Here is a 15,900-nt window from a genome sequence, read left to right as displayed (position 1 = left end):
TCGTTGCACCAGCTGTTAGAATTACAATGGTGCATCAAATGAGGTAATCAATTTAACACAGATGAGGAAAGATATAATATTTCAAGCCAAGCTTTGGAATTAACTAAATTTACATGCATGTTGTAGTGGAAAGAGCATGGACTGTAATTTCAGAGGACGTGGGGTCAATCCTTACTCCACCACTTACAAGTCGTATCTTTGGGCAATTTACTTGACTTCCCCAAACATCTGGTTCCGTGAGTGTAAAATGTAGGTAATAATAATGTCCACCTCATGCAGAGGTCGTGAACATGAAATGAGCATGTTCAATGCTCAGTGGCTTTCCATATCATTACTTTAAGAATGTATAAACTATTAGGTGTAAAATAAGCTACAAAGATATATTGTACAACACACGTAATATAGGAAATATTTTATAATAACTGTAAATGGAATATAACCTTTAAAATTGTGAATCATTATATTGTACACCTGTAGCTTATATAATATTGTATATCAACTATCCTTCAATCAAAAAAAGAATGTACTTCCAAAAATTTAATCAAGTTCCTCAAAATAAAACTTCTGTACAAAAAATAGAAATCATTCTAGAAAATTACATTATCTTCAATAACATTTTTTTGGCTTGTTTTACTTATTTTTTTTAAGTTTTTATTGGAGTATAGTTATTTACTATGTTGTGTTAATTTCAGGTGTACAGCAAAGTGAATCAGTTATAATTATACACATATCCACTCTTTTTTTAGATTCTTTTCCCATATAGGTCTTTGATAACATTTTAACATGATTGACCACGTCAATCAAATTCAATAAATTGAAACATTTTGAGGTTCAATTCTCTGCATCCAAAAAAAAAAATCAAACAACTATCAAAGAAACTGGTTATAAATTTTCAATATTGCAGAAGTGCTAGATATTGGGAAAATAAAGATACATGAAATAAATGGAATGAACAAAATGAAAGAATAATAGTTTCTAAAGAATGAGGTTGTTAATTTCCAAAAAAAATCAATAGATATAACTTAGAAACAAAATCATTGGTCAGTTTAAGGGTATTATGAAAATACTTCCAACACCTCAGCTCTATCACTTACTCGTTACATGACTTTAGAAAAGCCCCTTAAACTTGGCAAACTTGAATTTCCTCTCTTATAAAATGAAAATAATAGCACCTAATTCATAGATTTATTGTGAAAGATAAAATCGCACCTCTAAAGCACTTTTGCATAGTACCTGGCACAAGTAGGTGCTGAATAAATGTCAGTTGTTATTTTTTGTTTCAGTATCTGAAAGCCTGTTTTAGGTCTTTTGAACATAGAATATTTTCAACTGTTTTATTTATCTCAGACATTCTCAAATAGATTAAATAACTTCTATTTCTGTTTCAAATAGGTTAAATGAATGCACTCCAAGTAGACTGACTGTTCCCATCACTCCATCAGAATTGCTCTTGCTAAGATTTATTAATGACCTGCACTACGCTAAACCCAATAGACAGTTCTCCCTCTTCATCTTAAATCTGTTAGGAGCATATTTCACTGTTGATCACTCATTCCCACTTGAAGTATTTTCTTCCCATGGCCTCCAGAACACCGTTTTCTCCTGATTTTCCTCCTCCCACAGTGGCCATTCTCCTTCCTAACCTTTGCTGGTAATGCCTCAGTGTCCCAACCTCTACTGTAGACTTTTTATAGGGTAGTTTCAGAGTATTTCAGGCTTGGTCTTCAGATCTTTTCTCTTTTCTATCTGCACTCACTCCCTTAATGATCTCAAAAAGTCATTTCAAAGTGCTTGTTGCTTTTATTGTATTTATTTATTTATTTATTCTTTTTTTGGAAAAGGTAGTCTTTTTAATAACTGCTTTTGTCACCAGGTTAAGTCATGCAGTTACAAAGTAGCTAGAAATTTCTGAAAGGATATTATTGTTAAAAAAAAGAAAAGCTCATTTTTAATGCCTCCTGTGTTCCGACAATTATCAACTTTGAATTGCCAGCCTGGTGTTCTCCTCTGAATGCCAGACATACATATTCAACTACAAACTCAGTGTTTCCATTCAGACATATAATATGCTCTCAAAATGAACATGTCTAATTCCAACCTTCTTTTCTTTCCCCCAGACCTTTCCTTCCTGCAGTCTTCCCCACCTCAATTAATGGCAACTTCAGTCCTTCCAGTTGCTCAGGTCAAAAACCTTGAATTCTTCCTTGATTCCTCCCTCCCTCTCACAAACCCCACATCCGATCCATCAGCAAATTCTGTCAGCTCTATTTTCAGAACATTTCCAGAATCTAACCCCTAAACCAGCCACTTGTCATCACTTCCACTGCTACTACCCTGGCCCAAACCATTACCCGGATTACAGTAGCCTTGCCTTCTGTCTCCGGGGCACTCAAGCTGCACTGGTCTCCTCTCTGTCCTTCAAACATGGCAGTCCTGCCCCTGCCACTCAGAGGCCTTGCATTTGCTATTTCTTCTTCCCAGAAAGGTCCTCTGCACCGACGCCTACACGACCCACTCTCTTACTTCCTTCGGGTCTTATCCAGATGTCACCTCTCATTGAACCCTACCCTGGTCACTCTACTTAAAACTGCAATTCACCCTCCCTGCCCTCACACTCCCTACCTCCCCATTCCTGCTTTACTTTTGCTAATTACCACCTGACATTCTATGTATTTTAATTATCAGTTTGTTCATTGTGTGCCTGTCTAGAATGTACACTCGCTCTGGAATGTAAAGGGCAAGAATTTGTCTATTTTGTTTGGTTGCTGTGTCTCCAGAACCAAGAACGCCATCTTGCCATAGCAAGTACTCAATAAATATTTGTTGAACAAGTGAAAATGATGAAGGGATAGTTTTCCTAGGCCAAGAATAGAATGTTAATTAACCTCCTAAATATAATTAAAGCCTTAAGGCTTTTGGCATTTAAGTTGATCAATTTTAAATTTTAAAAACTTGCTTATGAAACAAATTCTATTATATAGCACGCAAAATAGTTGGTCCCTTAACATCCTCTGTTTGTGTATATACTCTGTGTATATATTTATACATATATATGTATATTTACTCATAGATAAATATAAACTACAGGCAAACACATTCCTCTTATAGCACCACACTAAGTTTAGTTTATACATCAAACCAGAACTTAAACCTTAGTCACATGCTGCTCTTTTTCCTCTAAGGATTTCCATTCTTGTTTCTCTTTGGGGGTAACTACATAATATGTGTTTTGCAAAACAGCACTTTGGGGGAATTATAGTTAATATACATAAGAATTTAAATTAGAAGTCAGGAAGCAACTCCCCTTTTTCCTAAGAGTTTTCAATAACATGAAAAGAATCCATTTCTTCATCCTAGAACCTGGAACCTTAAGTGAAACAGCCAACAGGGGAAGAAATCACAGGACATGTGACATTCCATCACAAGTTTTTTGTTAACCACATTTTTTGGGTTTTAGTGTTTGGTTTTTGTTTTTATTATCCTCTAGTATGTCAAGAAATCCTGATTCATATAAAAAGCCATCCTAGAGCTATGGCCAGTAACTTGACATAAGAACTGAAGTTCTATCGCCCAGAGATAGTAACTAAATATTATTATTAGAATAAATGTTTTCCTTTACTATTCTAAATTTACCATCTAAGGAATTACTCTTTTTAATACTCTTCCACCATAGACTTTTTATAACTTTTTGAAAATTCCCTTTGTCTTACCCACATTATGTAAAATAAACAAAAACTTTACTTTTAAAGGACTTTTAGTGAAAAAAAAGTTGCCTATCTTGACAGTTTCTAAAGACAAGTTAATTTTAGAAATCATATTATATTTTCCATTTATACCTCAGAATAAGCTGTTCTTTTTTTTTTTTTTTTTTTTTCAAGATGGCCTCTTCTTTTAGCTTTTCTCCATTTCCAAAGTCTGTGATATTCACTTTTTCTTTCTTTGTAACTAATACACCTCTTCCTCTGAAAAAGATTTGCCAGATTTCTGCCACATGTTCTGTCCTGGGCTATGAGTACAAGCTCAGTGTGAAGGTTGAAAAGCATTTGGAAATGAAATGAAAAGCACATTCTCAAAGGTTTTGAATTTCCTGGAAAAACAACACCTCTTCTGACATTTCATATACAGACAAACCAACAACTCAAGCCAACATTGGAAGTCAACATTAATGTCGATCAACAATTGACTGTCCACAGTGACTTGGCACTGAAGTGGTCACGCAAGAAATTTTTTAACACTGTGGAAAACATTGATCTCTCTTTCAAGAGATTTCAACCGAGTAAGTATCTGAGGAAGTTCAGCTACTTAGTATAGCCACCTGTCCCCTTGCTGGAGATGACACACACACCTTTACAACACTCAAAGCAGCCTCAAAATTGAAGTGTTAAAACTCTTATTAATATGATTCCTCCTCCATTGTCTTCGCTTGCCTGCCACTAGCATGAACCTGCAAACCAATGAGCTGCCACCACAATTATACAGTTTTACAAGCAAAGGAAAAATAGAGAGAGATAAACAATGCCTGAAGGAAAAGGGTGAATGAAATTAAAAGTGTAAAACTCAATTGAGTAAAACTCAATTACTCACACTAATTGAGAAGGATAATAATTTTATTAGTGTTTGGAATAGTGTTTACTTCATCTATCTATTAAAAGAGAGATTACTAAACAAATTAATGGTATAAACATCATTCTAGGCAATGCCACTCATTTTTGCATGTCATTTTATTTTATTCTCTCATTGGTAAATCTTATTTCCCAAAAAGATCATTCATGGCACTCAGATCAGTTTGTAAGCAAGTACTTATTTGTGGTGTGCCTGTTTTTAATCAATGTCTATCACTCCCACTAGACCAGAAGCTCCAGGAGATCAGGGACCATTTCCATTTCACTCACCATTCTATCCTCAGTACCAAACACAGTGCCAAACCAAGTAAGTTCTCAGTAAATATTTATTCCATAAATAAGTAAATATCCCTTTTACAGCACTCTTTGTGCCTGGCACAGCTTAAATCTGTAATAGTGGTCAATAAATTCTTATTGAATTAAATTAAGAGGATAGCCTTAAGGAAGGTGGTTCTGGAACTACAAATTTACTCATAAAACCACTGAAATAATAATTGTAAGTCATTTGTAACTTTCCTTCAGGCATGTGCTTAATTTGACGCAATTCTGTTAAACCCAATTCCAGGAGTAGTTTTCTTTTTTTGTTCGCACTCTAAATTAGTAAACATGTTTCTTTTCAGCAAAAAGCATATGAGTCAGACTTTTCTCTCCCTCAAATGAGTTATTCCCCCAGCTATTCAAAATTATTAGTGGGTGAGGTTACGTCAGATTTCCATTAATAAGTGATCAGTCCTGGTATTGAAAACTAAGAATATGTAAATGTAGATATAGACCATGATCAACCAACCAGGTACCAGTTGCTTAATAACCATACTTCTTCTGAATATTCTTCCTGGCTAAGTAACTGAACAAAACCTTGTTTCAAACCACAAAGATGCAGCCTCAGTGTTTCACTGACACCTGCTTCATACCCACAATGACGTACCTTTCAGCAGATGTGCCTATAGTGTTTGACACTCTGCCTACCCATCCTCCTGGTGACAGCCTCTCTGGGCTTCCTTCCAATGCCCTTTCGTAACTGCTCCTTTTTGGTCTCTGCTGACTCCTCTGCCTGATTTCTCCTCGAAGTGTTGAGATTTCTCGGATTTGTCTTCTCTCTCTCTTCTCCTTGGGAAGCAGAAAGGAGAGCCTGACAACATAGGTTTACAGTCAGCCTGCTTGAGGTCAAATCCCAGATCTAACATTCTCCAGCTGTGGGATCCTGGGCCTCAGTCTCCTCATCTACACAGTCATATCTCGTTGTACTGCACTTTGCAGATACCGCATTTTTTACAACTGAAGGTTTGTGGCAAGCCTGTGACAAGCAAGTCTATGAGCGCCATTTTTCCAACAGCATTTGCTCACTCTCTGTGTCACATTTTGGTAATTCTTGCAACATTTCAAGCTTTCTCATTATTATTATATTTGTTACGGCGATCTTTAATTAGAGATCTTTCATGTTACTGCTCTCATTGTTTTGGGTGCATGAACAGTACCCGTATGAGAAGGTGAATTTAATCGATTGTTAACAAAGGATTTAGAATATTACGTAAATCTAGGCGTCGAAGCAGCAGCAGGATTTGAGAAGGTTGACTCCAATTTTGAAAGAAGTTCTGCTTGTAGGTAAATGCTCTCAAATAGCATTACATGCTACAGAGAAATTGTTCGTGACAGGAAGAGTCAATCAATGCAGCAAGCTTCATTGTTGTCTTAATTTAAGAAACGTCCACAGCCACTCCAACCTTTAGCAACCACCACCCTGAAAAGTCAGCAGCCATGAGCATCAAGGCAAGACCCTCCACTAGCAAAAAAGATTATGAATCACTGAAGTTTCAAATGATGGGTACCATTTTTTAGCAATAAAGTATTTTTTAAGATATGTACATCGGTTTCTTAGACATACTGCTATTGCACACTTAATAGACTACAGCATAGTATAAACATAATTTTTACATAGTGGGAAGCCAAAAAATTTGTGTGGCTTGCTTTATTGCAGTCGTCTGGAAGCAAACCCATATCTCTAGGTAAAATGGGGGTATCTACAAAGTGGGGAAGTAAATAATAACTACCTCATGGGGTTGTTTTGAGGATTAAATAATACCTGTAAAATGCTTAGAACAGTGCCTGATGAATAGTCAGTAAATGTAAGGTATTTATCTACAATCCCTTCCTCCACAATTCCACCAGTTCCCACACTTACATCCATCACCTCTCAATATCAGTATCAACCATGACCACCTCATCAGCCAGAATTCCCAAACATGCGGACGTCTATCCCTCCCCTCTCTCTGAAGAACCAGCCTGAATATCCAGTTGAGTCCTGGGCCACCCAAACTCAAGGTACCCAAATCTGGACTTTTCTTTCCCACATCTGCTCATTTTTTCAATAGCACCACCTTTCTCTCAACCAGCCAGCTTGGAAACTTTGTCTGTTGTATTGTTCTAGCTGGTATACCCAGAATATAATAGTGCCCAATAAGTATACACTGAATCAGTAGTCTTTCTGCCACCTTCTCCCTTCAATCATCCCCAGGCCCCAATGCCAAAGTTAGGCTCCTAAGGCATAATTGCTTTCCTACCCATCCATCTACAAAGTATCTGAAATTAATTCAATCTTCTCCTAACTTTCAATTTTATAGCTTTGCACACAAAAACTTTTTAAAAGCCCAAAAGTCAACCAAGTTTGAATTAAACACAATTTCCCAAATAGGTTCCAAGCTTTCCTGCCATCATCCCTTTGTTCATACTGTTCCCTGATCTTAAATATCTTTCTCCAATGTCAAATTACTGCCCTTGCTTTAAGATGCATCTCAGATGCAGTCTGCCCCATAAAGCCTTCCCTAATTCTACCAGCAGGACATACTCCCTTCTGCCTCCAAACTCCTAAAACCTCTGAACTTCTCCTAACGAACTTCCCATACCCTGCATTCTAGTATGGTCATTTCTCTAAATCTTGAATCCTCCTTGCCAAATTGAGAGGTCACATAGTGTATAGAACAAGGTCAAATCTGCTTCATACTTTGGGAAGTTTTTCAAGTTCTTTGAGCACCAATTTCCTCATCTGTGGGATAGGGAGAATAAACCATCATGAAGACATAAAAAAACTGGTATTTACAAATATTATTAATGAGGGATAGTATTTTCCCATTATAAGTGGAAAACTACCACAATTGGGTAAAATATATATATGTACTAAGAACACTGAAATGAAATAGGTAAAATGTTAACAGCTCTTATGTTCAAGTGGCGGGGTTGCACATGATTTTAATTTTGTTCTATAATTGTTTATTTTTCAATATTTCTACAACTAGCTTGTATTCATTCCTCTTGTAACTGACTTATCAAAGAAACATTTATAAAATGCCTTCAGAAACTACATTATGGCCTGATGAAACAGAAAGATGAAGAAAAATGAGTTTATAAGAGGAAAAAAGTTTTAATTACTTGGGTAATATCATTCATAAAAGGGGGAAAAGTCTTTTATGTCTTCAAAATGCATTAAATTTCAGCCATTATGTGACTGGAAAAAGCTCAAGTAGAATAAAGAACCTTAGAAATCACTTGCCAAAAATATTTGCCATCATAATTGGTTAGGACATTGTCACAGCTCCTGAATTTTGGGTTTTCTGAGCCCTGCATGTGATCTACCATTGGGAGAGAGCAACACAAACACAGAGGCCATTGCATCAAGCCTGCGATCAAGAATTTATGTCTGGCTTACGTCAAAGAGTCCACAAGAAAGATCTGAAGCTGTAAAATTCCATGTTATAGTCAGCAGCCTAAGTGATTTTTGAAAACTTTTTTCAACTGCAAACTTGACGTGTCCAAAGTTAAATTTACTATCTTTTTTTCAAAGCCTGATCCTCTTCCGGGGCTTAAAAGTGTGGTTTTGGAGTCCTATCGGACCACAGATTCAATGTCAACTTTGCCACTTATTGGAAAAGCAACTTTGGAAAGTTATTTAATTTCTCTGAGCCTCACTTTCCTTATTTGTTTAAAAGAGGATAATTATATTTCCCCTACAAGTTGTTGACAGGGATAAATTTTTTAAAAGATGCATTTAAGTCACCTAGCACAGCACCTAGCACAAATAAGGACTCAAAAATGGTAACAACAACAACAACAACAAAAATGGTAACAACATTTTTCAGTAAATAATCATCATCTACCCAGCCTCCCAGGCTAAAGGCAACAAAGACATTACAACCATTCTGTCCCTTGTAGGTATCATAGGCACGAAGTTGTGCCAATTCCACCCCTGAAATATCTCAGGAATCTAACACCTACTACCTCGCCATGTCCAGTGCTACATATATTTCTCACCTCTTGCCCAAATATGCATATCCTGAAATCAGTGATAACTCCTGACTCCTGCTCCCACAGTGCCCCATGCTGACACTAAAGTTCTCTTTTCCCAAAGAAAAAAATGTGACATCATTCCCCTGCTTAAGATGCCCTGGCCCCCTATTGCACCCAGGATCAAGCCCAAGCTTAATAAGATGGCATGTAACACCCTCTTCACAATCCCTCTGCCTTAGTGTATCTCTCCAGCTTCTCCTTATGCCAGTTTCCCAAGATTCACACATGTTCACCCTGAGCTAGCACCATGCTAATCATTATCTAAAAATTACCTTTGTCCTCATCACACTCCCAGGGATGGCCTTCCACTTCTCTTCCCTTAACAAACTCGTGCTGAGCCTTCAAGAACTTGCTCCAAATATCACCTTTTCTGTGAAGCCTTTCTCTGAGGCAGAGTTAGTTCCTCCCTCCTTTTTACCCTAGCAGCATTTTTTTTATCCCTGTTATTATCCTGCATTTTAATTTTCTGTTTTTCATGTCTGTCTTCTCAACTCAGTGGTGAATTACTTGAAAGCAGGCGCCATATGTATTTATCCCCACGTTTCCAGTGCTTGGCATCTATTGAACGTGCAATATATGTCTTTGGATAGATACATTTTAATTAAAACTGGGAATTGAGGCTTTACTAAAACTGGAAACCGAGGCCTGATAAATGTTAACTCAGACTGTTTCACTAGCAAATGTTCCCAACCAAGGTGATCTCAAAATTTTGTGAAACACTCTACTTTCATGTGAAACCACAGTAAATGTTCAAAGTACCATGTCATTAGCAAAAGAAAAAAGTGAAAGAAAAAAGTGAGAGTCTCTATAGAGTTGAATAGACTTTCTCAAGGAAAAAATTCAAGAAAAGAATGGAAGGTCCTTTATTACTACCATATATTAAGTGCTTACTGCATGGAAGTCCCTGTAACACATTAGGTCTTGTTCTGCTAATGGCTCTACAAAGTTGGTACAATTGTCCTCATCGTGCACATGAGGAAATTGGGCCTCACAGATGAAGTTCCTCCAAGTCCCACAACTTGTAAATGACAGAGCAGAGATTTGAACCCTGGTCTGTGAGAACCCAAAACCTGTACTGTGCTGCTATGTCATGCTGCCCTTCTCATAGGTGACCAAGCCAATGACCCTCACACCATTCCACGCTCTCCCAGCCATCCCCATGGGAAGTTAGGGAGAAAATGGGAGGGGGAAAAACAGAGAGAATGTGAACAAAGGAGAGTGAAGGATGGGAAGAAAAGGAGAGGGATCGCCTCTTAGAAAATGTATTTAGAATATCTATATATTTTTAAGCTGCAATGAGATTTCTTTCTACTAAATACAATCTAAAATCTATGCAAAAGAAGAAAAATCTATGAAACTTAAAATCAAAATGTTAATCCTTGTTAAAGAAAAATTAAAACAAACAGGCTCATTTTATTAATCCACAAACCTAACAACACTCAACAAAAAGCTTCTGTAAATTTTAATTGCAGCAATCTGGACAATGTTTTATTATGATTCATTGACTTGAGCCACAATGTTTGCGCAATATATTTTGCCCTGCTTTATGAGACTGCACTTGCAGTGAAATGCTACTATGCATACTCAATGAAAATACACCAGACTTATCAAAATAAAGCATTTGGGGAAATAGCGTGCTCTGTATTTGTTTACTTTCCTTTATAAATCCTGCATGTCCATGGAATAAAATCCATAAATTTGTTCTTCTAAGTGAGCTGTACAATTCCTTCCCCTTACTTTTACTATTACTATCTGCTCAACACCTCTGGTTTTTCTTTCCTGAAGTATGCTTATCAATGGTTATTTATTCTCTAGTGTTTGAGATAGAGCTCGTTCCTAACATATAGAATGGTTTCTACTAGCTACTCTACAGATATGTCCCCAGAAGAAGAGACAGGAAGTTCTGCCTTGTACTCTGCAAAGGAGAATGTGTCCAATGATGGCCGCTCACTCACCTGAGCTGACCACTTCCTTTCTCCTCTCTCTAGGTTGTGCTTTCGAAGGTACTTCCCTCTCTTTCCTCATCCAACAAGTTCTAACGCTCCTTTTTTCTGTCTTTCTTCTGAAAATTGTTTACGAGATGAATATTCCAAAGTTTGCTGATGTTTATAGGTTCATAATCCCTTTGCCAAAAATGTCAAGGTCACAGATGCTGCAAATGCAGAATTTTGGAGGATTTGAAAAATAGCCTATATTGGGAATGATATCCCATATATTATATAAAACCCCCAGTGGAGTCTGAGGAAGCACCCTGCAATCAAACACATCAACATTTCTGTGGCAAACTGAGCGAATATTAACACGAAACGAGAAAAAGACTATAAACAGATTCATGTCCGTTCAGTTCACATTGTGCCACCAAGTTTGTTTCAGAAACCTTTCCTTTTTCAGAGCTCTTAGGATTTCAGAATTGCAGTTGAGAGATTGTAGATCTGAATATACTCTAGCAATGGGCCTTGGGAGAAGCATCCCTGCCAATGGGAACCTGTTAGCCTCTCATCATTTTGGAGCAAGGTGTGTGGTCTGTCTGAACCCTGACATTTAAATATGAGCATGTGGACACGATAGATGGTCAAAAATCCTAAAAAAGTGTAGTTCTAAAGAAACCATAAAAAGATCCACCAAAATGGGCATATGGAAGTTTGTCTGGATACTAAGGTGATATTTGGCAGAATTTTTAAAACATGGGAATGAGCAGGAAGATCATTTAATTTTAAGTGTTTTATTATTTTTTTTCTCATTAATCTTATTCTTAGTTTGAAAAGAAAACCTCTCCCTGGTTTACATGTGCATTTGATTGGACACATGTTCCCAGGAAGCAGGCTGCATACCAGTAGAATCATGTTCATTATCATACATGAAATAAAACAAGGAGATCAAAATGAGCTAAAGAATTCATAATATGATGTACCACTGTCCTTTCTCTTAGCATGTTGTGAACATGTGGATATATTTAAAGGTTTCCTTTGTGTTGGATAATATCAAAGACAGATCCGATCGATATTATATAATAAGCTATTTCAAAGTAATGAATTAGCTGAACTAATGCTTTCTTGCTAAATAAATAATTCTGAAAGAAAATAGATCTTTATTCTTAAATCCTCCTCCTTTCTCAATTAATTAGACTTTGTTGGTAAAAGGAAGTTAAGAAATTCAGCATAAGCCTGATTATATCATGAATGTAAAATGAGCAGGGCACATAATGGGCTCTATACTCTTTCAAACAAGTTAAGTAAGTCCGTAATGGCCCACCAGTTGTGTAAACACTATTTCACTATACTTGTAAAAGAACTATTGACTTACCTGTTAACTTAAATTATCCTGGCATGCTTCAACTAAGCTTATTAGTAATTCATGTGGTGTACACAAATGTTTTTAGTTGTGGACTTTTATCAAAGATTAAAGAATTAGGAAAGCATCCGTTTAGCAAGCCCAGAAACACAAACTAGACTGTTCTTTACCAGAACTGATTTTAGGAACTTGCAAAGAGTCTAAGAAGTAAAAAGGGATTTCAATCCTGGCATGAGATATTCCCATTACACACCAGCTCATTAACAGTCAGATACCTTTCAAAACCATAAATAATATGAACATCTCACCCAGACATAATACCAAATGAATCTACTTTAGCCTACTAACCTTACTATCACATGTAAGGGGTGGAGTTGTTTTGCTCTGACATCTCACCGCTTTGTATTCCTGTGGGTAACTGGTTGTCGAAAGAAACTAGAAATATATATACTTAAGGGGGAAAACATTGAATATATACCTGTCCTTTCTGTCACAGGAAAAAAACCACCATTCTCTGCTCCAAATGGTTCCACTGCAGTCCAAAAAGACTACACTTTTTTTTTCTTTACCAAAATATGTGAATTTCTTTCTCAGTAAAACAATAGTAAACCCAAGATACTATCCAGTTTAACTCTCTGTATGTCTAGAATTCCCAAGGGATTTAGGAAAGGGTAAAGAACTTAAAGTCAAAAGACTCAGGTTAGACTTTGGTTGCATCACTGACTTGTTAGTCACCATTAGGAAAATGACTTGCATTTCTTATCCTTAAATTTGGGGTAAGAATAATGCTGACCTCATAAGGTTGGTATGAGGTGAGGACTGAGTGCGAACATGTAAATGTATAAAGAGCTGAGTCAATGCTTATGGTCCTTATCATGCAATTTGATAACTTGATCTTATAAATTAAATGTTATTTGCCATAAAACAGAGAGACCACTACTCAGAGCCTTTACTAGAGCTTTCTTTCTTTTCTTTTTCTTTGTAGTGCACAAGGAATCTGGTTTGCTGTATTTTCTTCTTTATTAGCTAAGATAAAGTAATTAGCATATATGCATTCAGACAATAAAATCACTATTAGAAGAACCATTCTTATTTTCAACCCATATGATTTTCTACGTTTTAAGGTCTACAAGACCTTGAATTTCATCAGGTCTCACTCACGTATTCATGCTTCCTGGACTTGCAGGTTTTTACTGAGCATCCTTGATTGCAAGTGATCACAGATAAATCCTTACTCATTACCTTAAGCAACAAGACAAAACAAAATTGATTGGTTCACCCAGTTGGGAAGTGATGGAGTAGAAACAGCTTTAGATCCAGATGTTTAAAAGAGGACCTTAGGATTTTGCTTTTCTCCTCACTAATGCTTATATTCAGTTCCTGGTGAGCTCTCTCCACAAGGGAGAATGACAGCTCCCTTGAGCTCCAGGTTTCCTTATCCTTAGAACTCATGAAGCCAGAAAAGAGCCTCTCACCCCAGAGTCCATGACAATCCCCCAGATGGATTCTGATTGCTCTGCTTGGGTCATATACTTACCCCAGGGGCAGGAAAGTGGGGCTACATGATTGACAGCTCTACCAGAGTCACCTAAGGTTTGGGAGGTAGTTTCCCAAAGGAAAAGTGTGGAGTGCTCTTACCAAAAAGAAAGAGGAGAAATGTTGGGCATGTGAAAAAACAAAAAGTAAGTAACAGATGTTCATTACACCTGGCTTCATCCAGCATAGCTGTCTTTCTTCCTTGTAATTGAATCAGAAATCCCTCTGCTTTACATGAATTTGTTAACAAGCTTCAATTCCTGAACAGAAGAGAAAGGCACTAACACAGGTTGAAAATTTACTCTGCTCTAAGCCAAGTTCCAGAGATTTTCACATTTAGAACTACCTAGGTAAATAATAATCCTCCTTTACAGAGACTTAGATAGGCTCATTCTGTGCTTCTGATCAAATGCCTAAAACTGTCAAAACCTAGATTCAAATCCAGTTCTGCCTGATTCATTCCACAACCAAAGTGCTATGCTCTTTTTGGAACCCTGAAATCACAGAAACTGTTGACAAAAGCCCTCAGTAAGATGATGGACACAACCATATTTGGATGCCTGTGTTGATAAATCAGTCAGTCAATAAATATTTGTTAAGTTTCCACTACCATGAGTCCATTGTATGAGTCCTACAGGTAAAGACAAGTGGCCTACTCCCTGTCTCCAAAGCTATCACAATAAAGTTGGGAAAACAAAACACATCAGCATTCAAGAAAACTTCAGGGCTCAATTATGTGGTATTTATAACATACACTTTCAGTGAGATTCCTGGGATTCCTGTGCAGAGTTTGTGCTCCTCTTAGATTGCAAGCTCCATGAAGAGAGGTAACTTGCCTTCCTAGGTCACTGCTGTATCATGATTGTAGCTATTCTACAAAGATTTGTTGCCTGATGATTAATTAGACTACAGTTACAGGAGGTTTTACAGAAAGAGTAAGTCTTGAACTGCTTACTTACAAAATAAGTAATCTGGGGATAGGTTTTTTAAAAAAGGGAAGGAAAATAGGTGATCAGTAGGCATTCTATAAATGTGGAAGGAATGGCTGGGAGAAGCAAGAATAACGTGAGAATAAGCAAAGGGATGGTAATGGACGTGATGTTTAAAGGGACAAGTGAAGGACCAGGACAGAATTAGGCACTGCACTGATATCCAGAAATCAGGGTTAACTCACAGTTTTCAGCAGCCACTGTCAAATTTTCCAAAATCTCTGGGCTGCAGGATCTTTATTTGCAAAATGAAGAGAATGGAGTATATAAAGCTTAGCCACTTTCTCCTTCCATCCAGTCCAAAGAATCACAAGCTTGCTAATGATGGGATTCTCCATAAAAAGGAACATGTTCAGAATACCGATTTAGGTCCAGGAATCTATATATTTTTTAAAATTCCAAAGGTGGTTAGCCAGCTTTGGGGATCACTTCTTAAATGAAGGAGAGTAAATACACACAAAGAAAAAAATCTTCCCAACTGTAAAATTCAGAAATTTATATGGGAAACTCAGCAGGATGGAAGAAGATTAAGAGAGGCCTTAAAAGTCATAAGGGTTCTCCACCTTCATGAAGCAAGGAGACATTGTGCCTGGAGTGAAAACTGTACATTTTTGTGAGTTGAAGTGGCAGGCTTGGGCCTTAACTTCTTTCAGCCACTCACTCAGGTCTGCAGACGTCGACTTGCTCCTCACCGAGGCCTTTTCTCCAAGAAAGCCCTGAGTCCTTTTCCTCCTTTCTCCTGCGGGTTCCCTGCAGGACACTTTTGAAGAGTGTGAGAACACGCATTTTGCACGGGCAATGGTTCTCACACCTGGGTGGGACTGCACGCACTTAGAAAACCCTGGGACACTTAGGATGAAAAGGCCGCCGAACAAAAGCAAACACCCATCTATCTGTCTGTCCCGCATTGCTTTACTAAAGGTGACTGACTTCCAGAGGATCCTAAATCACTTTAAAAAAACAGTCACTTCGACTTCTTACCCCGTGGATTAGACAGAATTGGAGTGCTTGCTCACGAGCTGTATTTACTTAGCGATTAGCCCAGCGTTTCGATTTTAGGGCAAAAGCGAGCCAGACAGGGCGGCTTGAGGTAAGGATCAAAAAGGCCACCCATCCTTCGCCTG

The 15,900-nt window shown here is 37.4% G+C and overlaps 1 protein-coding gene across 1 annotated transcript in view; it reads right to left on the bottom strand.

Annotated features, from left to right (window-relative positions):
- TSPAN8 (tetraspanin 8) overlaps window positions 1–15,900 on the bottom strand; it is a 242,853-nt gene that overhangs the window by 225,897 nt on the left and 1,056 nt on the right. The window lies entirely within an intron of this gene.

Source organism: Balaenoptera acutorostrata, chromosome 11 (genome assembly GCF_949987535.1).
Source record: "Balaenoptera acutorostrata chromosome 11, mBalAcu1.1, whole genome shotgun sequence".
NCBI lineage: Eukaryota > Metazoa > Chordata > Mammalia > Artiodactyla > Balaenopteridae > Balaenoptera > Balaenoptera acutorostrata.
This window is presented reverse-complemented; position numbering and strand designations above follow the sequence as displayed.